Below are 27361 nucleotides of genomic sequence, written 5' to 3'. Positions count from 1 at the left end.
ACCCTTGGACATTTTATATTCCCAAATTCTGACGGGGAGACATATGTCATTTATTACTGGAATATTAAGAGTTCAGTTCTATTTTCAAGAACCTGGGCACTTTTCCTGTAAAAAAAAAAGTGTATTTCTCTAATTTGTACACCTCTTCAATCTACATAGTTCTGACTGAGACATGGAATTGTCCCAGCTGTTCGCTTTGCCAGGGTAATTTTCCATTGCTCTTTGCTCTTTTTTCCTTTGTCTCCTGTTTTTCTTTATCCCTTAATTCTAACTTCTTTAAGTCAGTACTAGGAAGAAAAGAAAGGGAGGAGGAAAGATGGAATAGGATGGTTCTTACTGGCAGTTTTCTTGAACTGTCATATAATGCCTGGTTTAGCACATAAACCACTAATAGGGACAGAATGTAATCAGTGCCTCAAGCCTCCAGAATTTAAAAAAATCCCAGATTCTTTTATCATTTAATTTAAAAAAGTATGGATTTTATTTTAGTCCTATTTCTCATGAATGCCCCAGAGTCTAAATATATTATCGTATCAATTCAATTTGGGGAACCACTTTTTTAATAAAAATGAGTTCATTTTTGAACTTTCCTAAAACTGAATCCATAGTCAACATTAAAGTGAAAATGATGACAAAGTTGGAAGGGGAACTCTTTGTGGAAACTGTAAGGTCAGGCAGTGGTGACCAAAAGGAGGCAGATTTAAAAGGCTGCTGAAGGAGGCTTTATTGAGATTTCGCTCCTGGGCAGAACTCTCACACCTGAACAGTAAGAAGAGGGTCTGAGAAGAAGAAGGGGGGTGGTGGGGGCTCCACCGGACTGGAATTTTTATTGGGCTTAGGGCAGGAAGGGAGGGCTTGGGACAGAAAAGGGGGTTTTTAGAGTCCCTTGTCCTACTGGGGTTGGCTGGGGAGGGGGGGGAGCTGGCTAAGATCCAGGATTGGCTAAGAGACCCTGCTGATTGACAGGCGGTTCCATTGGTGCCTGATTGGTGGGTTTTTTTTTTTTTTTTTTTGCTCCCACAGGCTGCTTGATGCTTTGTTCCTCAGCCACCTCCACCTAACAGAAACATTTAGTCTTTCGACTGTAAAGTGCTAAAGATGCTACAATGAGGTGAGAATTTTAGAATTTAGGTTAGAAAGTTAGGTTAGAAATTTAAACACATAATGTATTTTCCAAGTCCATATTCTCTGGGCCTATAGAATAAGTTCTTGGATATTATACAAAGCTGATTGATTACTTATCCAGAATTAATCCTTGAACATCTGATATTTTCCAAAAACTGACCTGGACGTGAGGATGCAATACAGGGTAGACCCAGATGTCTTGTCACCCAGTCACCAGCCTTTGGTTAGGCGCTGAAGATTTCTGCCCAACTCCATGGATGGATCAGCTCCAGGCTACTGTAACATACCTGTGACCATATCACATCAGTGCCATAATCCTGTCACACCCTGCTGAGAGCAGCAGGGCATTGCATAAGGCCAAATCCCTCATAGGTATGGGCTGCCTACTGCTGAAGTGGACTTGTGGTCCAAGACCATTGCAACCAACCACAGAGGGTGCTGGCCATCACAGAAATCCTGATAGACTGAGGCCTTGTGTCTCTGCCTAACAGGAGGGCTGTTCCAGAGGCTCTGTCTGCAGGCAGACCTGGAGATGGGGGCTGTTAGGATCTGCCCAATGTTAGGTTTCATTAGTCTGGCACTGAGTTTAAGACCAAGTCCTGTGCTAACTGCCTTGATTTACCTCTGGTGAATGGACTCTTGATCCACACTGTGCTTCCTGAGGTTGGGGTAGGTGTAAGGAAAGAAGCAAATGAAGGAAATAGAGAGGAGAGGTGGTTCAGCAGCAACACAGGTTTATTTGGGACAAACCTGCCAAGGGAGGTCCAGTAGAGACTGGAACCCATCTTCCACTTACCGTGTGGGGTGGATGTAGGGGTATGAGTTGGGGATTTAGTCCCTTGCCAGTGGATTGTCAGGGAAGGGTCCTTGTGGTGTTACCTTCATAAGGAACCAGGTGTTTTTCAGGACTTTAGTCTCAGTTAAAAATTTCCTTTCTTATGATGATGGAGCGTTTGGAGTTTCTTTGCATTATGATGGAGTATTGTCTAGAGTTTGGGTCAGGCTGAGTCAGAGTGACTTGAGGTGACTCAATAGGGTTAGTGAAGGAAGTCAGTTCTTACTGCGAAGTGCCTAAGTCTTACAGCCACAAGGACCTGCACTGTCTCCTTGATGCACCAAAGACCACCCTGCATCTAGAGTCAATTCAGACCAAAGAGCTAGTCTAGAGTTCTGTGAGCACTGGCCTGGGGCTAGCTGTGTGTGTGGGAGGGACAAAAGGACAGTCAGTATAGATTGTGAATAATTGGGTCAGACTGGGTAGAAGGTTGAAAGGAAATGAAATGCAAATATTTTCAGGACAATTCCCTCCCTCGTCTCCTGTTGCCAAGGTTACCTGCCCCCAGGGAACTGTTTCTCACTGCAAAGAGTTGTTAATGAAAGTCCGCTGGGTCCCTCCCTTTCTGCCTGTACCCCTGGGTGGCTTTGTTCTCGCTCTCTGATCACTCTACTTTTTGGTCATTAGTCATGTAGGCAAGATAAGGGGAGAAGGGATCATGAGAACAAAGGGAATCTAAAATCTATAAAAGGAGCAGGACACCCCCAATTCCTTGGGCACCAACTTCCAATTTGGACCCTCTCCTCTGCCTTTGTGGAGGAGTCTCTCTCTCTCCCTCTCTCCGTGTCTCTGTCTCTTTCTCTGTTTTAACCTTTAAATAAAACTTTTTGCTCTTGCCTCAGCTTTCCTTGGGTGTTCAATCTTTAATACCTGGGAGAACAGACTGGAATGCTGATTGATTCTCAATGCTGGTATCAGCTGCTCTGCCCCAAATTGGGAGAGAGGTGGTAGAGACAGTCTCTTGGCTGACAAGGTAGATGCTAAGCTGGATCACACCTGAGTGTCACAGCTGCAGGGACCCACTTACTCTTCTTCATGGAGGGGAGAAGGTGTCTCAGGCCCAATCCAAGGCTGGCAATGATGTGAGCTAAAACTTGTTTGCCCTTTGCAAGGCGCTGAGGCAGGTCTAGGGGCTGCCAGGAGCTCTGCCCTAGGTACAAGGGCTTTTCATTTCTGAGTGGTCCTGGACCTCACTATGGCAGGCCCTGCACTGTGGTCCAAAGCAAAGCCTTTAATATGAGTACCAGAAACATCATAGTATTATTGACTATTGATTATATTAATTAGTGTGTGTGTTGGGTAAAAGACTATAAGCAATGTGCCCATGATGTAATGTGAACTGCAATACTTGGATAAACTGCAGAACTTAGATAGACTTAAGTTAGTGATGAAAGAGTTTGCACCCCAGGTGTACACCCCAGAGCTCACCCAGTTATCAGCTGCAAGGACAACTGAACTAGGACTTAAAACCCAGACTTCTGGGGGGCGATAGGACTAACAGGATCTGGACAGAGAGAGAGAGGCCTCTATCCCTGTTGTCCCCCCTGTACCAGACTCCTCCAGCCTGGATCAAATTCCAGAGACCTGGACTTAAGACATGTCAGAGGTGAGCATCTAGGACCCTCGGGTGTAGACTCAGTTAGGACTTCGAATTAGGATGTGTGTCTGAAGTGTGATGAGCATTAATAAAATAGATTTGATTGACTGAGTCTATAGTAAATGCTTGTGACAGCCTTCTACTAGTTTTTGTGCCCTGCTGCCCAGAGGATAGAGTCTTGCTCCCTCTCCCACTGCAAGAATGAAAGGACACTTGCAGGGTCCACACAAAGTCCAAAGACCACATCACACACCAGAACCCCACACAAGAGATTTATTGTCGATAGCAGGACTTAGGCGAAGTTCAAGGACTTCACGTGAACTCTGTGAGTATCCTTTCACTGAGTATGAAAGAGGGGTGACAGAGGCAGTCCCTTTGTCCCTTGATTAATGTTATTTCTGAGGCTCAGTCCACGGGTTTGGGCCTAGGAGTAGGGGTTGTTGGGCTCTGTACAACACTGGGTTTTACTGTGGTGGGTCTGGTACTGGATTTCAAATCTAAAACCTGGATTTAATTCCTTCTCCCTCCTGCCATGGGGAGGCATCATCTCTCCATGCTGCTTAGAGTTGAGGGAGGGATAATGTAACAGTGGTCCATTTCATGCTTCAAATGTAGCCCTTGCTGCTTTGCTGCTGTGGCTTATTTTTAAAATGGACAAGTTTTTTTCTCTTCTCCCACCACCAATTCCCCCTCCCTAGTCTTCCATCCCTCATCTAGGGGGAAAAAGTATTACCGTTTTTTCCCACCTAGGCCAAATTATCTGTCCTTGAGCACCACTACCACAGGAATGAAGTAATTCAGAGTTCAGGGATGGCACTGGTACCAGAAGATATAAGAAATCTCCCAAATTAACCAGTGATTTACAACCAGAGTCAGGGCACACCTGGACTGCACTTTTGAATCACCTCTTTAAAAGTCCTTGTTCTCTCTGATAGGGAGAATCACAGCCTCTTGAACAGGAGTTCCCTGGGTTTCTCCTTTGCTAGTAAAGCAATTAGACTTCCTTTTCCTTTTTCTCAAAACCATGGCCTCATTATTGGATTGGCATCAGGAACAAGGATCGAGCTTTTGGTAACAGTAACATGGACAACTCTTTCTTTCCTGCCTTTTTTGTTTGGTACCAGGGATTAAACCCAAGGGTGCTTAAACACTGAGCCACATACCCAGTCCATTTTTTAAACTTTTTACTTTTTATTTTGAGACTGGATCTCACCGAGTTGCTCAGGACCTTGCTAAGTTGCTGAGGCTGGCTTTGAACTTATGATCCTCCTGCCTCAGCCTCAGGTGTTCACCACTGGCTTCTTCCTGTCTTTTTCAATGCATCCTTTCTTATTGTTATTCTAAAACCAGGCACTATGATCTCTTACCTGGCTTCTTTTGCTTTTGTGAAGGTAATTTGATAAGTGAATAGCCTCTATGCATGTATAAGTCTGTCAGGATGAACCTAACTCTGTATAAAAGCTCTAATTAAAAAAATTGGTGAGTCTATGCAAAGACAATTACTAGGAAATCTTACTCAGCTGCCATCTTATTCCACCCAATTTTGTCTCAGATTGCCAAAGCTTTCTAAAGTTTTATTTTTTTAAACATTTTATTTTATGTTGGCTCCCTCTTGTAGCTAGCTTTTGGCTTTCTATTGCCTATTTAAGCAGGTGTATTTGGGAAAATCTCCGTAAAGTTTATATATTTTACAAACATAAGAATCTCATCTCATATTTCAAACCTTCCTTTCAGCAAGGAAGAAGCATGTAGCCTTGGATCTACCAACAAGGAACACTATGGGCATATTTGATTCAAAACTTATTAGGGTAAGAAAATAAAACAAGTAGGAACCATCCATCCTACCTGTTTTTTTTTAACAGAAGGGACATCTAGCATTCAGTGAAAAGGACAGCTAACTGTCATACAAATGTCATTAGTACTAGGAGTGATAATGGCAGTACTGCTGGTGGCAGTTGCTCTCAATGCTGCAGCAGCCCTTCTCCAATTATGACAATTGTGCCTCTTGGTGTGGACACATTTTCCAGGCCCCATAAAACTCAAAACTGAGTTATAAATCTTTTATTTAACTATTGTCTGTTAATTAGCCAGAATGGGTTTATTGTTCAGAGATGGTTGTTTCTGTTACATCCCTTTGTACTGCTATTATTTTTTTAACTAAGCATAAGGTAAACATTTTTGAGTAACAGGGAGTTATGGTCAACTTAATTACAGTTGCTTGAGCAAATCAATAGAGACTTGGTATGTACTTCTTGGTCTAGCAAGTGTTTTTGTTTTTGTTAAGAGGGAAAGGAGGGCTGGGGTTGTGGCTTAGTGGCAGAGCACTTGCCTAATACATGTGAGGCACTAGGTTTGAACCTCAGCACCCACAAAAATAAATAAACAAAGGTATCTGTCTATCTACAACTAAAAATAAAAAATGGAAAAGAAAGAGTAATAGCATGCTTTCATTTGGTATGAACAGGAATACTTCAGGAGTTCATTTCAGTTCTATGTCAGTTCTCTTATTCTCTAAGCTAAAGAAAAAGCCTTAATCATCTCAAAAATTTTATATTAAAATAAATTTTATTTTTATAGTAAATTTTAATGAATTCAATAAATTTAATTTTAATTAATTTATTATATTAATAATGCATGCTGATAAAAAAACTGTTGAAAAGGAAATAGTAAGGACTATAGATTCCTTGAAAACAAATATAATTTAGTTTCCAAGGTAGATGATTAGGATAATATAGTATGTTGCATTATTGTTTACCATATCCACCACAATTTCCTTGTTTTGGTGGCGGGGGCCGGGGGTGCTAGGGATTGAACCCATGGCTTGTTGCATGCTAGGCAAGTGCTCTACCACTGAGCTACATCCCCAGCTCTCTTTTTACTCTTTCTGTGGAACAATGTACACTCTTATGCTTTGGATATGGATTGGGTCATATGACTTATATGTAGAAGTGATTGATCTCTTAGGAGAAAAGTTCATGGCCTGAGTGTGCTTTGTTATTTCTATGTTAGGGGTTTGTTTTATCAGCCACTAGACTATCAATACCTTAGGTAGAGCTATGGTCAACCTGGCTTCTTTAATAAGGTCATATCTGACCTATGATAGATATGTGAAGGGAAGGAGAAACACATCTTAGTTTGGTAAGTCATTGTGATTTGTGAGTTGTTATAGTAGCAAAACTTAGTCTAAAATGACTGATAAAAACTATTTTATAATCAAGCAATTAGTTTTTATTTGTTAACGGTTCATAGTTTTGAAAGTGATAGATCTATAGAAATCATCATACATATAGAAGAATGTTTTGTTAAATGTTTGTTTAAGTTTTCTGAACAACTGTACTCAGATGTGCTATGTGAAAAATCCTTTTTTTTAACTTGTTCTTTTAGATATACATGACCGTAGGGGGTGAGGATATAGCTTAGTTGGTAGAGTGCTTGCCTCACATGCACAAGACCCTGGGTTCAATCCCCAGCACCAATACATACATACATACATTCATTCATACATACATATATATACATACATACATATATACATACATACATAAAATAGATATATATGACAGTGGAGTGTATTTTGATATATTATACATACATGGAATATGACTTATTCTAATTAGAATCTATTCCTGTGGTTTTACATAATGTGGAGTTTCACTGGTCATGTATTTATATATGAACATAGGAAAGTTATGTCCAATTCATTCTACTGTCTTTCCTATTCCCATCCCTCTCCCTTCCCTTCATTCACCTTTGTCTAATCCAATTAAGTTCTATTCTTCCTTCCCCCTCCCTTATTGTGAGTTACCATCCACATATCAGAGAGAACACTTGGCCTTTGGTTTTTGGGGACTGGCTTATTTCACTTAGCATGGTATTCTCCAGTTCCATCCATATTGTGGCAAATGCCATAATTTCGTTTTTCTTTATGACTAATATTCTACTGCATATATATATATATATATATATATATATATATATATATATATATATATATCTCACATTTTCTTTTTGCATTCATCTGTCAAAGGGCACTCAGGATGGTTCCATAGCTTTACTATTGTGAATTGAGCTTCTATAAACATTGTTGTGGCTGTATCACTGTAGTATGCTGATTTTAAGCCCTTTGGGTACTTATAAACCAAAGAGTGGGATAACCAGATCAAATGGTGGTTCCATTCCAAGTTAAAAATCCTTATTCTTGTGGTCCAGACAACTTTCTTGAACTTCATTCGATTATCACATCTATGATTCTTATTTTCATAGCACAGTTCTGAATTGTCTTGAGTACAAAAAACCTTTTATCATTAGTCTGTTATATATAATATACAAAACAAATATGCATTTACCTTACCTCTTACCTCATTAACTTTAAAATAAGGAAAAAAAGATTATCCTAAGAGTTTAACCATAAAATCAGTGAATGAAAAATGCTTTAAAGATAAAGAAAATCAAATTAAAAATAGGGCTATCTCCAGTTTTGTAAGATTTAAATTTATGTGAATAAATGTGTACCTAAAATATGAAATCATAGTGGAGTTTATTTAGCTCAGAAAGTAAGAAATGGAAGATGATAAAGACATTGTACATAATGTGGAGTTTCACTGGTCATGGATAGAAAAGACATTGGCTATATCTATCCAAATACTTTGTAAGAAGAATATGGTTTATACATGTTCCTATTGTAGGCATGGAGCCTATAAGCAAACAAAATTGACTTGGTATTATAATTGATCCTTCTTGTTGGATTTCATAGCAACCAAGAAGATTATTGATTATAATTTTGCTTTATGTACAGGACAGTATGTGCTAGTCATTTTAATCGCATGTATTATGATGCATGTAAAATTATTTGAAATTGGAATTCTGGCTTACATACTATTTTCAATTCCCTCTCCTTGACTCCACATGATCTTCCAATCTTTGTGTCAGAAGACTGAATTTATGGACTTCATTACCAGGATCCCTTGTTGTTTGGCTTGTATATTTGACCAATATGTGGTATCAGCAGGAGATCAAAAGGAAAGGGATGAGGCTGAAATTCTGAAGTGGTAAAGCAAGCATGGCCAGAAATCTAAAAACTCAAAATAAGAAATGGTTGAAATCAACTTTTTCAAATTCTAAATTAATTCTTACGACAAGCAGATCAATATGCATTGATGAGAAATAGCTGAATTTTGGAAACAGCAGTGATCTCTGTGTTGGCTGAACTTTCTCTATCTCCAGTCCTCTCTGGGGTTCAGAACTTTTAGAGAAGCTCAGAATCATTTTGACTCCTTTAAGTGATTGCTTGGCTTCTGTTTTTCATATCTCCCAAATTTGTGAGGCTACTGATTATCTGTCCTGACTTTATTGGCCTTCATTGTGAAAATCACATGGCGTTATTGTGAGAAAAGTATACAATCTGGAATAAGATACATTTGGGATCTGTTCTGCCACTCACTGGCATGGTTGTCCTGAAATTTTTTCTTAAAGTCTCTGAACCTCTTTTTGTATTATAAAAAGCAGAAAAGAGTCCATCTTGCCCAGTTAATTGTGACTCAAAACACAAAGCATGTGAGGATGCCTGGAAAACTATCAAAGGCTCTACAAATGTAATAATTGTTCTAAAGTAGTTGCTCCAGGGTACCTAGCTAAAATAAAATGATCAAAGAGGCCTGGTTTTCTGAAAACTGGAGCTACCCATGCTCCCTGTGTCACCCACAAAGCTATTTTCCCCAAAACTCTTCTTTAATAGGTATAAAAAAAAATGTACTAAACTTTGAGATAAGGTATATACCCCAGAGAGCCTTATGCACAGCCCAGATCTCATCTACAAAGGAAAACCCTCTTTGACATCCTGCATATTCTTAGAACAGCTCCAGTCCCTGTCATAGAAAAGCTATAAGAACAACATCTGTCCAATCTTCCTTACAGCCAGTGCACTTAGAAAGTGACAGAATAGTGTTTCACGAACATGATTCATTGAATATTCCATTTTCGCCCTTCATCTCTCACATGACACTTAATAATTGAGGAAAAAAGTGTCTCCTATGATGACAGTACATATTGCTACACATTCCATTTAAAGACCCCCAAATCTCATTTCTATAATCTCTATACTCCTGCCCCAGAAAATATGCAGCTCTAAAAAGATACAGTCCCAGATCCAGGAACAGCTGGGAGGAGTCATTGTAGTGGCTTCATAACAATTCTCATACTCAAAAGGGAATGCAGGAACAGATGGTGTCTCTGAAGGGGAAAATGCTTACCCCTTGAAAGCATTTATTGGTAGCAGCAGCCCTTACAGAAAACATAAGGATTGCAAACCATAGGGTGGATTTTTTATTTTAGCTGATGAGGTCACTAACTCACAGGGTCTCTCTTTTCCTAACATAACAGTAAGGGGCTGAATGAAGAGACACAGAATCCCATGCAAAACTGAAGAGAACTGAAGTGACTCAGCGAGCCCAAGACATCTGATGCCACAGCCCCACTTCCTATTGACAGACAAAATGAAAAGTTTCACATTCATGAATACATAGGGAAAGCTCAGAAAATAGAAAGGGAAGAAGAAACATAGTTTTCCTTCATGTGTATTTCTTCCACATCGCCTCACTTCACCCTTTGGGATTCCCATGTTGTGGCTCTAAAACATAATCTCTCATCAGAGGCAGGCAATCCAAAATCTCTAATCAGTGCTGAGAATCCAAGAGAGCCCTAGAGAGAGCCCTGTGGAGTCGGTAGAATTGGGGAAGAGACTCTCCCTTCTGGCCTCTATTGTCACTTTCTTTTTCTTCTGGAAGTTTCATTGTGTCAGAGCTGTCCCCTTTTAATCTTGTCATCTCCACCCTGTTGTCCATTTGCAAATCTATTTGCAAATTCCTTCTGGTTATCACAATGTGTTGGGAGGTATGGGGGTACACAAGAGTGAGAGATTCATTGTCCTTAAATCAACAGTTTATTTATTAGGCCAACTATTAGTTTGGGGGCATTTACTATGTAAAGGCCACTTTTCTTAGGTGCTGGGTACCTATCACTGAACAGAAAACAAAAAAACACTCCATGTCCTCTAGACTTTATGTTCTACTGAATTTTTATAATCTGAAATTAAATCTAATTCCAAATCCTTCTTTTGCACCAAAGTGCAATAATGGAATTTGTTTCTTTTCAAAAGTAATAAATTATAATTAAACCCATACTTCTCATTATACCTCACAAGAATCACTTTCATCAGAATCTCGTATCATGGTTGTCAAAATAAAGATTACAGTGTAACAGTGGTCCATTTTATGCCCCTACTGCTCTGTCACTGGAATTTTTTTTTTAAAGGACATGTTTCTTTCACTTCCTCTCTATTAGTCCCCGTCCCTAATCTCAGGGGAAACAGGATTACCTTTCTTCCCCATCCTAGGCAGAGTTATTTGTCCTTGAGCACATACCCACCATAGGAATGAAGTAATTCAGACTTGTGGATGCCACCAGAAAATCTCAGAAATGACTATCTCCCAAAGTAATAAATGAATTACAACTTCAACAAAGAACACGGGGAATGTGGCCTTTGAGTTGCCTCTTTAACCCCTGACCCCTTCCCCTGATGGGCAGAATCACAGCCTCTGGGACAGGAATCCCCTGTGCTTCTCCTTTGCTAGCTAAGCAATAAAACTTCTTTTTCATTTTTCTCAAAACTGTGTCATCTTTATTGGATTGGCATCAGGTACAAGGACAGAACTTTTGGTAACAATAGCAGCCTGGCTCATTAAACTGAGAGTGGGGCTCAGGAACCTTAATGTTCTTAGCATGAATGTTCCCTAAGTTTTAGGGAGGATCTGCTAAATTAAAAGTTTTTTAGGCCCAAATCGTGGACATTCAGGTGCTTTTGTGCAAACTGAAGCCTGAGTCTTGTTCTTCAACCAAAGATATAAGATTAAATGGTAGGGTTCGGGCATTGGCTATAGCAATGTGTCTTAAACTTCTCGACAAAATCACCCAGGGGACAGGCTAATAATAGAGATTCCCAGACCTATTTCACACACATTCTGATACAAAGGGTCTGGGATGAAGCCCAGATGATTCATGGGTTACCATCAAAATGTAGTAAACACAGAGCTTTGGGATAAAAGTGTCAGTTAAGAACATCAGACTTATACCATACTTGGAAAAACTATTCAGGAGATTATATTAGTCACTATTATTTTCCCCCAATTTTGTGATATTTTTTCTAATGTGGATTTGGCCCTTTTTGATTCTCCTATTTCTTTCTCTGATAGGTGTACCATTAAAGCTCGTGGTGTGAACCCTGGGCACAAAGAAGATGCTTTCATTAAAAGTCTCATCAGTGTTTATTACCTATTACACTGGTTTGTCCTCCACTAGATCATTATATCTTCAAGAGTGGGGACTAATCTTGTTAACCCAGTATCCATCTAGGACCTCTGCTCAGCAGTTTAGAAATTGCTAAATAAAAATTTATTCAATATTAGCCAGGTTAATGGTTTTCTAAGGGATTAGAAAGTGTTTGGATCAAACTTAGCTCACATCTTGCAAATCCTCCTCTAGTCTGGTAGTAGATTTTTTACTTTGCCATAAATGAAGCCCCTGATGCTTTGAACAGTATCCTTAACACCTATTGATTTTCATGAATGTCACCTCTGCTCCCCCAATTTGAACAGACAATCACAGAGTACAGGGAGGTGAACTGATTTGAGATCAGAAATGCATTTTAAAGAGATTGCACCTTTTAATTTTGACTGCTGACATGAAGCTCATTACTGCACCCATGGTATAGCATTTAAGTATTAAATAAAAACTATTATGTACCAATATAATATGCTAATAAAATATGGAAAAATGCAGTTTACAGAAAATGCATTTACATTGGATTCTTTGGTATTTTTAAAGAATCAATAATTGCAGCCCTGAATTTCAACTTAACGTTCAAATTCTACATTTCAGATAGAGTTGAAGAAAATATATAAGACTGATTGAAATATGTTAAGCAAGTTTTTTAAAAATACAAAAGCAACATGTCTTGAAGATATCCTTTATAGAAACTTCTCTGATTTTTTTTCCAGCAGTAATCATGGCTACAGTAAGTGAAAAAAGTGGTTCTGATAATAAAATAGAAAACTCTGACAGAGGATTACAACAGAAAGAGAACAGGCAAGCAGACATAGGAGAAGATTCAGATTCTTAAATGGAATAACTATGTGACCTTGGGCAAGTTACCAATGTTTTTAAGGAAATATATGGATGAATGAATGACACTCCATGTTTCCTCCCTTTTAATAGAAGTGATATCAGATGAATAAATATTCAGAAAAGGAGTGATATAAAACAGATATCATGAGTTGTAAACTTGTTTATTGACACAGAAAATAAGCTGATATCAGTCATAGTATATAGTCAAACAAAAACAGAAGAAACAAGCTAAACAAAACACAGTATTTATCACAAGAAAATTTTAAGTAGGTTTCTTTGTCATGGCATTTGGAATTTGTATTTTATTTGCATTTATCTCATGAATATGGCTTTTAGAAAGTAGGTTGGCATTTCAATAAATTTTGAGTATCCACAAAACAAGATTTCCTATATAGACTTTGAAGAGTTCCTTAATCACTACCTTAAAGTTCTATGTACACTTGAGTAGAAACTTCTCTATGTTTTTTGCACAGAAAAAGTCATCAGTATGCCCAGGTGTATGATGTATTTAGATCTAAGTTTGGGGGGAAAAAAAGAAAGGATAAATCCCGGTCAATGCCCAAATCCAATTTGTTACCTTACTTTCATGTTGGTAGGTGGGGGCAACAAATAGACAATGGAGTTGCTCAGACCCACACAAGAAATTTTGCTTTGGTCCAATTATATATCCCTGAATATGTTATCATTTGACATTAATCTTACCACTTAGTTCTATTCAATTTTCTCCATTTCTCTCTTATTTAGCACATTGGTAATATAAAGCATGGATAAGAATAATAGACTAAGTGGGGAAATCCAGCTCAGTTTCTCTAAATAGCATTCACTTCTCCAAGATGGGGTCAAGATCCCTCTGGATTGATAGGGGGCAGACAGATGCAAGTGATGGGAACATGGAGTTAAGGGAATAATTCTATAAAATGGGCCCATTGTGCTGACCCCCACATACTTTCTTTCCCAAGAAGCAATTTACCTGCAGCCCTGCCTGGCTTAAGTGGACAGATAAGTCACATTTCTCACAAACTACCTGTTGCATCAGGAGAAAAGCAGGCCCCAAATAATGTCAATAATGTGACACTTTTCATAGACCTGGTCTTCCTGAGTTTCAGATTCTGAGAAAATAGATTCTCAGTTTCTCTAACTAGCATTCACTTCTCCTGGATTGGGGTCAAGATCCCTCTGGAATTGATAGGAGCAATTATCTGTCTGCCCCCTAACTATAAAATCTGTAAGAATTTATAGTTAATCCAACTATAAATGGTCTGCATGAGCCAAGGTGGCCTAGAGTTGTCATGAGTGGTGACTTGAAAGTCTAATGTCAGCCTGCTGTAAGTCAAAAGTCAAGAGGTGGGGGATAGTAGAGGATAGGAAAGGTAGCAGAATACAACAGTTACTAATATGGCATTATGTAAAAATGTGGATGTGTAACCGATGTGATTCTGCAATCTGTATTTGGGGTAAAAATGGGAGTTCATAACCCACTTGAATCTAATGTATGAAATATGATATGTCAAGAGCTTTGTAATGTTTTGAACAACCAATAAAAAAATGTAAACAAAGGAATGATAAAAACAGGCAGTCACTTTTCAACCTGTAGTAAATCAATGGATATAGGGACGTTGATAAGGTTGCTAATACCACAGAAAGATAATACACACAACATACACCTAATAAAAGTATATAACACCTTTGAAAAAAAAAAGTCAAGAGGTGGACCTGGGTTGGACTCTCTGGAAACTTCTTGGATCCTCAATAAAACTGGAGTCCAGGGGAGGAACACTATTCCTCTCCTCTCTGAGAGAACCCATTCTCTTCCTTGAAAGTGTCACTTTTCCCTTTTTCTTTCTTTTTGAGAGAGAGAGAGAGAGAGAGAGAGAGAGAGAATTTTTAATATTTATTTATTTTTTAGTTATCGGTGGACACAACATCTTTGTTTGTATGTGGTGCTGAGGATCGAACCCGGGCCACACGCATGCCAGGCGAGCGCGTTACCACTTGAGCCACATCCCCAGCCCACTTTTCCCTTTTTCTATCCTTTCAATAAACTCATGCCTGTTATTTTGAGTGACATGTCTGAAATAGTTCTGATATGATTGCAAGAATTGGGGTTTGAATGGGGGGTATCTTTGTGCTGCCTCATTTTCATGGAAGACCTCTGCTCTGTAACAGAATGAGAGTCTTCAAGGAAGAGAGAGTGACCTTTCTAGGATTTAGGATTTGCTTTGCAGGGAGGGATTCTATCTTCTATGACCTTCCTCAGAGGAGAGGAATTCTGCCTTGGTGACTGGTTTTGGGGCAGAAAAAGGGGTGAGGGGAGGCAGGAGAGCAGAAGGTCAGAGAGAGACCTCCCCCCTCAGGCCGATTCTGAGGGCTTCTAATCTCCTTTCATTCAAAGTACTCAGCATATCAAGGTGCCCTACTTTGGGGTTTCATGTTCTGAGCCCCCAAATGACATATGCTTCAAAGAATTCACATAAATCCAGAGTTCATAACCTGAAGTCAAATTGAATGCTTAGCTGTAGTCTCTCCCTTCAGTGATCATGGTATAAATTCTATCTTTGTGTATAAAACAGATTATATGCAAGATTAAATGATTTATTATGAAAGAATATTCATGACTTCCAATATATTATTGTTGTTCTCAATACAACATGTATGAGTATGAAGTGAATGCATGTATATGTGAAGGAAAAAAAAACTTAAAAACTTCTGCTTGTCATTTAAAGTAACATTTTCTAGACTCTCTAACATGAGGTGCAGAATTCAGACAGTAAAGTACTGCTATTACATCTTTGCTATCTTTCTAACATATTTCAGGCTCAGAATGGTTCCTTTCTAAAACAATGCCCAGCAGCCAAAAGAGGTGGATACTGATGTGGAAAATTGAAATTTTAATTTTCTCAAAGAAGACTGCAATTTGATTTGGGTAACATTTATACATCAGAGTTTACCATTTGTTTTTTATTTTTGCAGGGCATCTGAGTTTTGTTTAACATTATGGATCTTAACAACTCATAATTTTATAGATAAAGTCAAAGAGTAAATATATTAAAAGGTCATTGCAATATGAAAAGGCAAATCCATGAGAAAAATAATGATGCATAAACAGGAAAATAATATGTGTTTTATAAGAAATATTTGAAGGTAAAGAGTAGACATTTTGTGATAACTTCTGAGAAAAAAGAGAAAATGACATTGTTGCCAAAAGCTCAGTCCTTGTCCCCAATGCAAATCCAGTAATAAGGACATGGTTTTGAGAAAAAGGAAAAAGATGGTTTATTGCTTTGCTGGCAAATGAGAAACACAGGGGACTCCTGTCTCAAAGGAGTTAATTTGGGAGACAGTCATTTCTGAGACCTTCTGGTAGCATCCTCAAAGTCTGTATTACTTCATTCCTGTGGTAGGTGTGTACTCAGGGACAGATAATTCTGCCTAGGATGGGGAAAAAGTAATCCTTTTTCCCCTGAGATTAGGAAGGTGGAGAGATTAGGGATGAGAAGGGAGAGAGGAAGAGAAAGAAACATGTCCATTTTAAAAATCAGTTGCAGTGACAGAGCAGCAAGGACTGCATCAAAGGAAAAAGTGTATCACTGTTACATTTCCCCTATCAATTTCTACATTCTGTTTCTATGGAAAAATGGCCAATGACATCTCCAAGATTCTTCCTCCCATCATTCTTATTTCCCTGAGTTTCACAATCTGGCAAAGTTGGGGGAAGTAACCCAAGATTCTTGGTGAAACTAACCCAAAGTCTTTTTTCTCTATCAGGTGGGGTGTGGACAGTTAAAGATATTTAGCATCAGAGCAGTTCAGAGATCCATGGTGGCTGATGGTAGGTGACTGGACAAGGTGTACATATGACAGGAATCATGCTAATAAACAATAAACAAGACAGGAAAGTATTACTTTTTTTCATGAACAATCAGCAAGAAAGCAATTAGTATTAAGCCAGTATCTGAAAACCATGAAGAGAGTAAGTAACTCATAATCATATCAGTAAAAAAAAAAAAAAAAAAAAAAAAACAGATTAAGTTTGTCAATATAGGAAAATTTGTAAGTCTATGAGATCAGGCTCAAATTAACTCAGGACAAACTTGATCATTTTATTAGGCACTTTCATACAAAAACCCTTCCTTTATAGCCTATAGCTTTACTTACTTTTGGTAGGGCTGACACAAGTGTACATCTTAAATTACATTTTTAAAAAATGTACATTGTTTTTCCTTTTAAATGTCCATGTAGGACTGTGCTCAGGCTATACTCTCCTGCCAGGTGTTTAAGACCAAGTTGGTTAAAACTGACATTATTCCTATCTACTCTTTAGTGTCAGCTAAGATTCCTCAGAGATCACTAGTGGGGACATGTGTGAAGCCTCTTGCCTTCTTTAGCTTTCCTCTACCAGTGGTGCCACCTTCCAGGATGGGTCAGGGTCTGTCTGACAATATGTGGCTTCTCTTGGAAGCATCAGTGACATTTCCATCTCCAATGACCCTCCTCTTTGCAGAATGTATACTGGTTGGCTTCCTGTGCTCTAGGGTCCTCTTGATCTTCCTGATCAGCAGATTTCATGACTCACCAGAGTTGTAGTGCCCAGAGAGGGGTCCATTTTAAAAATCAGTTGTTCACTGGGTCCCGGCTTTCCTTAGAGAGCAAGAGCCAAAATATTGCCTGCTTTTTCTTTAGCCCTTTTACTTCATTTGGTATCCAAGTTTTTGGTTTGAAACACCCAGCAAGACAGTTTCAGTCTTAAAGAGGGAGTAACAGGTCATAACTTCAATGTTTATAATTTTACAGATACCCTTTTTATTTAATTGGGGTCATTATTAGTACTGGAAGTCAGCATTATATACTATCTAGTAGATGGCTTATTATTTCAAACTAACCCAGGTTGTTTTTTCCAGGAGCAGTACCTATGTAAAACACTAACAGATAATAAACAGGTAAAGTTTATAAGGAAAACACAAAATAAAATTAACAGAGCAAAAACATTCAGTTTGTGTAATAGCTACGAACCAAGAAAAATGACTTTTATAATCTGGAACATTTCCTCAGTTATATTTTATATTCCCTGTTTGAGATCACAGTAATCTTTCCAACCAAAATCAATCTTTTGAACACAACTTTAAATGAGCTGAAGTCTAGCCTATTTTGGAGCCATTCTAATATGGAGTAAGGTGGGAGGCAAAGCCTTATCTCAGGTAAGTCAGGCCTCATCACAAATAACACAACACAACATTACATCTGAAACATGAATCAAAGAAAGGCTGAGAGAGCTTTTAACTTTCTTTTGGTGGAAAAAGTGGCAGAATGCTTTCATGTTTTATAATGCCATGTTTAAACATGTCAGACTCTCCTTAATACCTTCCAAAATACATTTAAATTCTAATTCCAGTGTAAAGAGTAACACAAAATTGTATATATAACTTATTGGCAACAGGTTATTTTATTCAGCTATAAAATATCAAATATATGAATAAATGCCAACCAAATTTGTTATTTCTACACAAACCTGAGACTTTTGTTACACATAATTTTAGCTTGGAGAACAACAACTTGGTTGGTGTTCTCCTAATCTTTATATTTAATCTCCTAATCTTTATATTTAACTAAGTTTAACTTTCAAAGTACAATTTAGAATCCAGAGTGTACCATAACAATAATCACAGGTCTTCATGGGTTAATAAAAATCAAAGGATAGCCTTAAATCTATTGTACATTTAGGAAACACTGTTTAATCATCAGAAATTGACTTAGTCAAAGCAAACAGATATAATACAGTTTTTCATATGACAGTGTGGCCCTTCTATGTCAGATACAATGTATAAAAGAGAGCACTTATTGGTTATCTTGCTGGAAAACTTACATAAACTCTCATTTTATAAATATTTACATAACACTTATAAAAGGCTTAGACAGATCTAGTTCTCAGATGCATATATATACCTAATCACATACATTTAGGGTGTCAACTATATTATTATAGCCTAAATAACAGTTGTTTATTTAACCAGTTACAAAGTAATCATTTAAGACTTTCAAATAGGCACAAACCCTAATTCTTTTAAGACTTAATTTTCCCAAGTAATAAAACCTAACAAATACAAGAAAATTATCTTGATGGATAAGAGCAGATCAGTGTTTTCAGACTTTTCTTCATATCAGTACATTAAAGTTCAAATAACTTTGTGCTAATTATAGCCAAGTTAATCACAAACACAAACTCTTTGAGATTTGCTTTCCACAAACCTGTGTGACTTGGACATTCACAACTTTGCATCTTTCATTTTGTCCTCTTTCATCTTGGACTTTAGCCAAAAAATATTACTTTACTAGACAAAAGACTTTCTCATCCAGAAACATTTCTTTTACCTTCTAATTTTTTGTACTAAAATATATTTCTATACCTATAACTTTCTTTTATCTTTTCTAGTTTTAGATTCTTTTTAAAATTCATATTCTGAAACAGACCCTATGAATGTTATCTGTGAATTTAATTCACACAACAAATTTTATACCAGGAGAAGATTGGACAATCTGGCATATATAAAAACTGTGCCTTAATCTTTTTTCTCCCAAGTTGCATTCAAAGGAGTGGAACACAGGATAATTTTGAGCTTGACCTGCTTCCTTTATCATTATCACAATGCCATCAACTTTAAGTAAATTTCGCATTGTCAATTGTACCCAGAGACTCCTTTTAGACCCTTTTCTTATACTAGGCATATGGATATGCAATAGAGGAGACCCTTTCCATACTTTCTTTAGGTTTTCTTGAAGATCCCTTTGCAGAGGCTGCCTACAAAACATAGGTTGGCTTTAATGTCTATCTTTTTCTTTTCTGGGTGCAGTTATTTATTCTGGAAGTCTCCCTAAGCATTTAGTTCCATGGAATACTATTATAGCAAGAATTGCTGTGCCACAGTGATGAATATCCTTGGCCAAACAGGGTGTCCTGTAAGATCTTTAAAAGGGAAGACTATTCCTATTCCCAGCTTATAAACTGACAGTGCTGGAACCTACTACCACATTCTTTGTGGCCAGCAGCTTCCACCCCCATCCCCACCAGGGGCAAAAGGGGCTAGAAGGCAGGACAGAGGCTAGATTCTCTTTGGCCATTTTTCTACATCCCAGGCAGCTTTTTTTGGATTCTTCCCCCACCCCCAGTTTAGGGCTAGTATCCTTGACCACAGTGAGATGATCAAAAGCGGCCTGGGCCCAGGTTGAGAAACAGTACTGTGAGTGCCAGCACTGGATTCAAAAGATTTAAATCTTTTTAACCTTTCTTCTGGTGTCCTGATATCCCTGCATACCAGAGGCAGTGCCTTTTAGCAACTTCAACTTCATTCCTGATGGTTCAGACTCCTTAACATGCAACTGCATCAATACCTGTACATACAGAATCTCTTTTATGTACTTTACCTCTGACAAATCAATGTCAAGATTGTATAATAATCCAGAAAAACCATTCAAAGGCCAGATTGTGTTACAGTAAACCATCTTTCTCTTAGGCTTATACCTATAGGTTGCCCATTCAGCCAAGATCTGTAAACTCAAGAGACTACCAGTAAGATTAGCACAGCTTGGCCCATGTCTTAAAGGACCAGATACAAGTAAACACAGATTCTATGAGAGAGGATCACTGAAACCAGGGCTGATAGACAGGAACCTTTAAAAGAGACAGTACAACATTTACAAATTTCTTCCACTTCCTTTACCTTTGACAGACAAACTTCAAGATTGTATAATAAACCAGAAGCTATTCAAAAGCCAGATCATTACAGTAAAACATTATCTTAGGCAGGCTTATATCTATAGGTGACCCTTCAACTAACTTGACCTCTGACAGACTAATTTCAATTGCAAGATTGACTAAAAAAGAAACACAGAAAGAGACAACTAGAGAAGAGCCCCAAAACTATGGCTGACAGATGGGAACTTTTAAATTGACCAGCCAAAGATCTTTCCCAAGATATTACCCATAGAATCAATGCAGTAATGGCCATGTCTTAAAGTGGCAGTAACAGATACAAACAAAACAAAAACACAGATAACCAGATGGAATTCCCAAACCCAAGGCCAACAAACAGATGAAAATCTATAACAGATCAGAAGGCAGGAAATACCCCTATGTTCTTGAGTCCTGCTTAACAGTGACTCCTACACCAGTGGTACCACAAATGCCCCAGAAAGGGGAACCAGATGTGTGGAATCACGGGCTTCTGTGTGCACACCAGGGAATTTACCAAATGGCCAAACTTGTTGTGACTTTCCTGAGTTTAGTTTCCTTTTTCTCAAAGTGGACCATGATGGAGCAACCTGTACCATTCAGAGAGAGAAGGTGGGACTTCCCTGAAGCAAAAGGAGCTTGGGAAGCTGCTGGAATGGTTCCTCAGTCCCTCCCTTTACTCATAAGTGTAGCTCCTCTGGTTGGACCCAAAGCAAACTCACCCTCTCCTAACTCTCCTGCAGTTGGCTCTCAACAAATTCACCAACACCTGGCCTCCTCACCATAGAAATGGGATTCCTTGGAGAGCCAGGCCTGCCCAAGAAAGCTGGAGTGGGGGCTGCTTTTGTTTCCCATCTGGATCTGGGATGCCAAATTTGTTGCCGAAAGCTTGGTCCTTGCTCTGATGACAATCCATTAATGAAGCCACAGTTTTGGGAAAAAGAAGGTTTATTGCTTTGCTATCAAAGGAGAAACACAGGGGACTCCTGTCCTAAAGGCTGTGATTCTGCCTATCATCAAGAATAGGGGCTTTAAAAGAGGTGATTCAAAGGCTACATTCCTCTTGTTCTCTGTTGGAGTTGTAATTCACTTGTTAATTTGGGAGACAGTCATTTCTGAGATCTTCTGTTACCATCCTCAAAGTCTGTATTACTTCATTCCTGTGGTGGGTGTGTACTCAGGGACAGATAATTCTGCCTAGGATGGGGAAAAACGTAATCCTGTTTCCCCTGAGATTAGAGAGGTGGAGAGATTAGGGATGAGAAGGGAGAGAGGAAGAGCAAGAAATATGTCCATTTTAAAAATCAGTTGCAGTGGCAGAGCAGCAAGGGCTATATTCAAAGCATAAAGTGGGCCACTGTTACAACATTGTATTTTTCTCTTTTCATAAATAATTGTCCAGTAGGAAAATCTTACCTCAACGATGAATTATAAAATATGAATTCCAGTTTCATTTAATTAATGTTAATTAATTAACATATATGTTATCTTGTAGGAACTATTAGCTTCATTTCAATTTCCACATTTACAAAAGAAAACCAAAAAATAATGGAATGAAAATAATACTTACAAATAACATGGTTAAGTTTTAGAAACATTTTCTCACTTAATTCTTTTAATGATCCTAGCAATCCTAACAAGAATATCCATTTTTCCGACAAGGAAACTGAGTTTAAAGTGTATTAAATTGCCTACATTAATATAGTATTGAGAAATTCAACTAGAGTCCAAATTGAGGATTTTTGGCTTTATGATGGATATTTTCCATTGTGTTCATGTTATAAATAGCTACTTAGAAAGTTAAATGAATTATGGATTAAGGCATATATCATGATAATTGCTTTAAATGTGTTACAAACAAGAAAGTACTCTATCTCAAAGATTATATTATTTAAAATAACATTAGAAAATAAGGGGGGAAATGTCCCTTATCTAAGGAGGTAGGTTCTAATTAATTAGAAAACAATCATATAATAGAAAATTAAAACAAAAGTTTGTCTTTTTGAAAGTCTGATACAAATGAATAAACCCTGAGTAATTTGGCAATGATAAAGAAACCACAATAAAATTATCAATATCAAAGATAAAAAGGACAATAATAAAAATCTTGCAGACATTATAAATACTTAAGACATTATGAATAACTTTTTGCAACATATTTGAAAATTTATATTAAATATAAGAATAATAAAAACAAATTACTAGGACTGATACAATAATAAATAGGAATCCCCAACCCTAAACTGTTTAAAGAAATTTAATCTGTAAATCAAAATCTCCTCATGTACAACCTTAATCCCACAATGATACTATGTAGCCCTAAATGGTTTTATTCATGGATGCTACAAATATTCAGGAAAAAAATAACAGCAATACTATTCAAAAGAGAAGACACTCTTCCAACTTTTTAATATTGCAGTATGACCTTGGTGTCAAAAATTAAAGAAGAATTATAATAAAGAATAATATTGATTAGTCTCTCATGAACACAGCGACAAAATTTCTACATGTTAAAAAATGTTAGAAATTTTTGTCTCAAGACATTTATGTTAACACACCCCAAATTTCTTAAATCTCAATATACCCCTGAATTCCCTGAGTCTGAATAAGTGTCCCACTCCTGTCTATTAATGGCTAGTGAGCACTACTCCTTGTTTGAAGATAGGCATCATGACCACCACCCCAGGATCTGATTCTATCTTTTCTGCTGGATATTTCTCTTTTTCTGTTGGATATTAAGATATAACTGAGTTTAATTTATAATACAACCCATTTAGAAATATAGTATATCTAATAAAGGAGGAAAGAGACTGTATTATTAAAAAAAATCCAAAGGACTTAGTAAACCTCTATCACCAGGAGCCTTAAAAGTCAATATAAGACTGAAGATAGAAGGTACTGGATCAAATGTGAGTAAAATATAAAGGTAGAAAATAAAAGCTTATTGATTTGTGAGCACTCTTCTGGGATATAGGTTTTAAGAAGCTCCAGCTATCCTGTGAACACACTGAAGCATGGGAAAAATGATTGCTTTTATAATTGAGGTAAAAACTCTGGCCATAAAAACACTGTGGACAGTGGAAGATGGTATTAAAATACTCATAAAAGTGAGCATCCCAAAGTGAATATACTAGGTAATATCAAAATATTACATGTACTGTGTTATGTCTACCAGCTGCAGATGATAGGGTATGCCTTATACCAGATGTTAAGGAATACACTGGTGATAGGGGAAACCATACCAGCATTTCAGTAGTTGCTTACCTTCTAAAATAAAGCAAATATAAATGTACTCTCTCTTTTTTAAATTAAGTTAAAAAGGAAAACATAAGTTTTTATGATTTGGGTAACTTGATAAATATTGATTTTATATTTTGATAGAGGATATTTTATTTCCTTCTGAAATTCTAGTTTATTCACTGTGTTTTATTATTGTTGTTGTTGTTCAGTAAATATTATTAGTTGTAGTTATAGAATATTGCCAAATGCAACTCATTGCTTTAGAGTTCTTTTGAGCTTCAATCAAACACATAATAAAGACATGTCATTTTTAAACTTTTGTAAGTGCAGAGCCTTTGTTGTTGTTGTTCAGAGTAAAATTGCAGAAATAAGTGCTCAATGAATAGATGAATCTTATTTTCATTTAATTCTCCCTTGGACTTAATAAGGGAGTTGAAAATTAAGCAGAAATTTCTGAGGCTAGATGAATATAAATCTACCAAATAAAACAGAGATCATATTTATTTAATATTTATTTTTAGTTGTAGTTGGACAAACACCTTTATTTTATTTATTTATTTTTATGTGGTGCTGAGGATCAAACCCAGGGCCTCGAACATGCTAGGCAAGCACTCTACTGCTGAGCCATAACCCCAGCCCCCAGAGATCATATTTCTATGTCATGTTTTATGATTATTCTGGAACCAGACCATTCAATCGGATCGCTCTGGAAATATTGCACTTACAATTCAACTTTGGTATTTCTCTTAACTTTGTTAATTCTATGTCAGTAGCCTCTTTATTATGTTTCCTGAGGGTTCTGTTTTTTTTTTTTTTCCCCCATGAAACAGATTCATGTTACAAGCCTTGAAAAGCTTCCCTTCACCAGCATATTTCAAGAGTAATAGAGGTGCTACCATGAGGATCTTTTCAAGGGGGTGCTGAAGCACCTAGGGACTAGTAAAGCAGGAGCTTATTCCCACTCTAGGCCAGAGGGATGGTAGGGAAAAGAAATTGCATTAGATGCAGCTTTGTTGGGACCTGGAGCCATGATAAAAGGAGAAATTGAGAGTAGTCACCATAGTCACTACAAGAGACAGCCACTGGCAGGAATTTATTAAGGCTGGGAGGAAGAGGTACAAATACTTTCACTTTTCTTCATTCTTGTCTCCTAATTGTGACTTTTTTTTTTTTTTTTTTAGGTAATTGAACCCAGGGGTGCTTAACCACTGAGCCATTTCCCCAGACTTTCTTTTTTGTTAATTTGAGACAGGGGTCTCACTAAGTTGCTTAGCACCTCACTAAGTTGCTGAGGCTGACTTTGAACTTGCAATCCTCCTGTCTCAGCATTCATTGTCGGGATTATCGGTCTTCACCACCTTGTCTGGTTCGTAATTGTGACATCTATTGCATGAATCCAACTGGAAACCACAGATCAAGTGATCTTGGGTGTATGGTCCATAATAGTCAATTTCTTGGAGTAAAGAGCAAGGTAGAGAAGGCAGAGAATGGATCTGGGAAGAGGGTGAACAAATAAGTAACATTTCCTAAGACTTCAGAAGGAAATAAGGAATAGCCATGCTCAAAAGTAATTCTAATTCTCTTGCTTAAAACCTTAGAATTTTAAGCTTAAAGGCCATGAATCAACTTATCCTATCTTTCCTGAGGCATGAATATCAATGTCTAGTTTAGATGGGGAAAGTTCATTGCTTAAATAAAATTATTCTTAATGAAGACTGTATCTGATTGTATATCAAAATGTTATCTTTACATGGAGAAAATAACAAAGGAAAAGTAAGACCAATTGAAATTCCATCATGATAGAGGAAATTGGACATCCATGAAAAGATTTAGGCTAGATAAGCTCTACTGGGGGTTTTCAGATATAGATGAGTATTTCTAGTTAGGAACTTGGTTAGTAAATTGCATATCATCAATGTAGACAGAGAAAAGAACAAACCTGAGACTTAAACTCTGAGAAAATTTAGCACTTAGTGATTAAGAAATGGTTTGTCTCCAGTAAAGAAGACATTAACAGCAGAAAATTAGGCAGCAGAATAAAGAGGGATTGTGTGATGTCTTGGATACCAAATAAAATTTCAAGAAAGAAGTGATCAACTGTTTTAAGTGCTGCAAGAGGAAAGATGGGGACTGAATAATGGCTATTGAATTCTGCAATGTGGTCACAATTGATGACATTGCAAGTGCAATTTCTGTGATTGGTAGAATTGAGCGAATTTTGCAGCCTCCAAATCTGAGACAGTAAGTTTTTCTCTCCTTATGTGTTTTTCCATAAAATGTTTTTGTCAATGACTTGGCAAAGAAGCTTCTTGATAAAGTGGTTACTCATTCAAATATTCTGGAAACATTTCATACAATATTTCTCCTTGGAGAATAAGGAAGCAAATTAAAAGATTTCAGAAATTTTAAAAAGAGACCTTTTTATCTCTATTTCACCTAGCATTTCCTTAACTTGTATCCCGTAAAATGCACTCATTTGCATGCTCATATGCATATGCATGTGTATGTGCATATTTGGGTGTCCACAATCTCCTATCCGAAACCCTTTAGTAAGATGTGCTATGGAGGGCTAGAAGATGGTGGACTAGAGAGGTTGCTTCCCTGGTGGCTCCATGGCATGAAATCAAGAAAAGCAGATAGGCAGTTTTCTGCAAGGTGGGTGAATGAACAAAAATTAGGGGGAACTTTACTGGAATTTAACACTGGACACTCAAGACAGATCAGGGACTCAGGAGATCTAATATAACAAAATAAGGAAGAATCCCCAGTACCACAGCTGCAGCAGCAGGTAGAGGATTGTCAAAATGGAGCTTTGTCAAAATGGCCATACTACCAAAAGCACTATACAGATTCAATGCAATTCCTATTAAAATCCCAATGACATTCTTCATAGAAATAGAAAAAGCAGTCATGAAATGTATTTGGAGAAATAAGAGACCCAGAACAGCCAAAGCAATCCTTAGCAAAAAAAGTGAAACAGGAGGCATCACAATAAACAGACCTTAAATTATACTACAGAGCTATAGTAAGAAAAACATAATGCTATTGCACCAAAATAGGCATGTAGACCAGAAAGAAATAAGGAATGGTACAGAATAGAAGACACAGAGACAAAGCCACATAAATACAATTATCTCATACTAGACAAGGGCACCAAAAACATACATTAGAGAAAAGATAGCCTCTTCAACAAATGGTGCTAGAAAAACTGGAAATCCATATGTAGCAAAGTGAAGTTAAACCCCTATCTCTAATCCTGCACAAAACTCAACTCAAAGTGGATCAAGGACTTAGGCATTAGACCAGAAACCCTGCACCTAACAGAAGAAAAAGTAGGCCCAAATCTCCATCATGTTGGCTTAGGAACTGACTTCATTAACAACACTCCTAAAATGCAAGAAGTCAAATCAAGAATTAATAAACTGGATGAAATCAAACTAAAAATCTACTTCAAAGCAAAGGAAACAATCACAAATGTGAAGAGACAGCATAGAGAATGGGAGAATATCTTTGCCACCTACATCTCATATAGAGCATTAATCTCCAGGATATATAAAAATACAGAACACTTAACACATACACACACAAAACCCCCCCAAAAAACAAATTACCCAATTAATAAATGGGCAAAGGAACTGAATAGGCACTTCACAGAAGAAATCAG

This window comes from Marmota flaviventris, chromosome X (genome assembly GCF_047511675.1).
Source record: "Marmota flaviventris isolate mMarFla1 chromosome X, mMarFla1.hap1, whole genome shotgun sequence".
NCBI classification, from domain to species: domain Eukaryota; kingdom Metazoa; phylum Chordata; class Mammalia; order Rodentia; family Sciuridae; genus Marmota; species Marmota flaviventris.
This window is presented reverse-complemented; position numbering follows the sequence as displayed.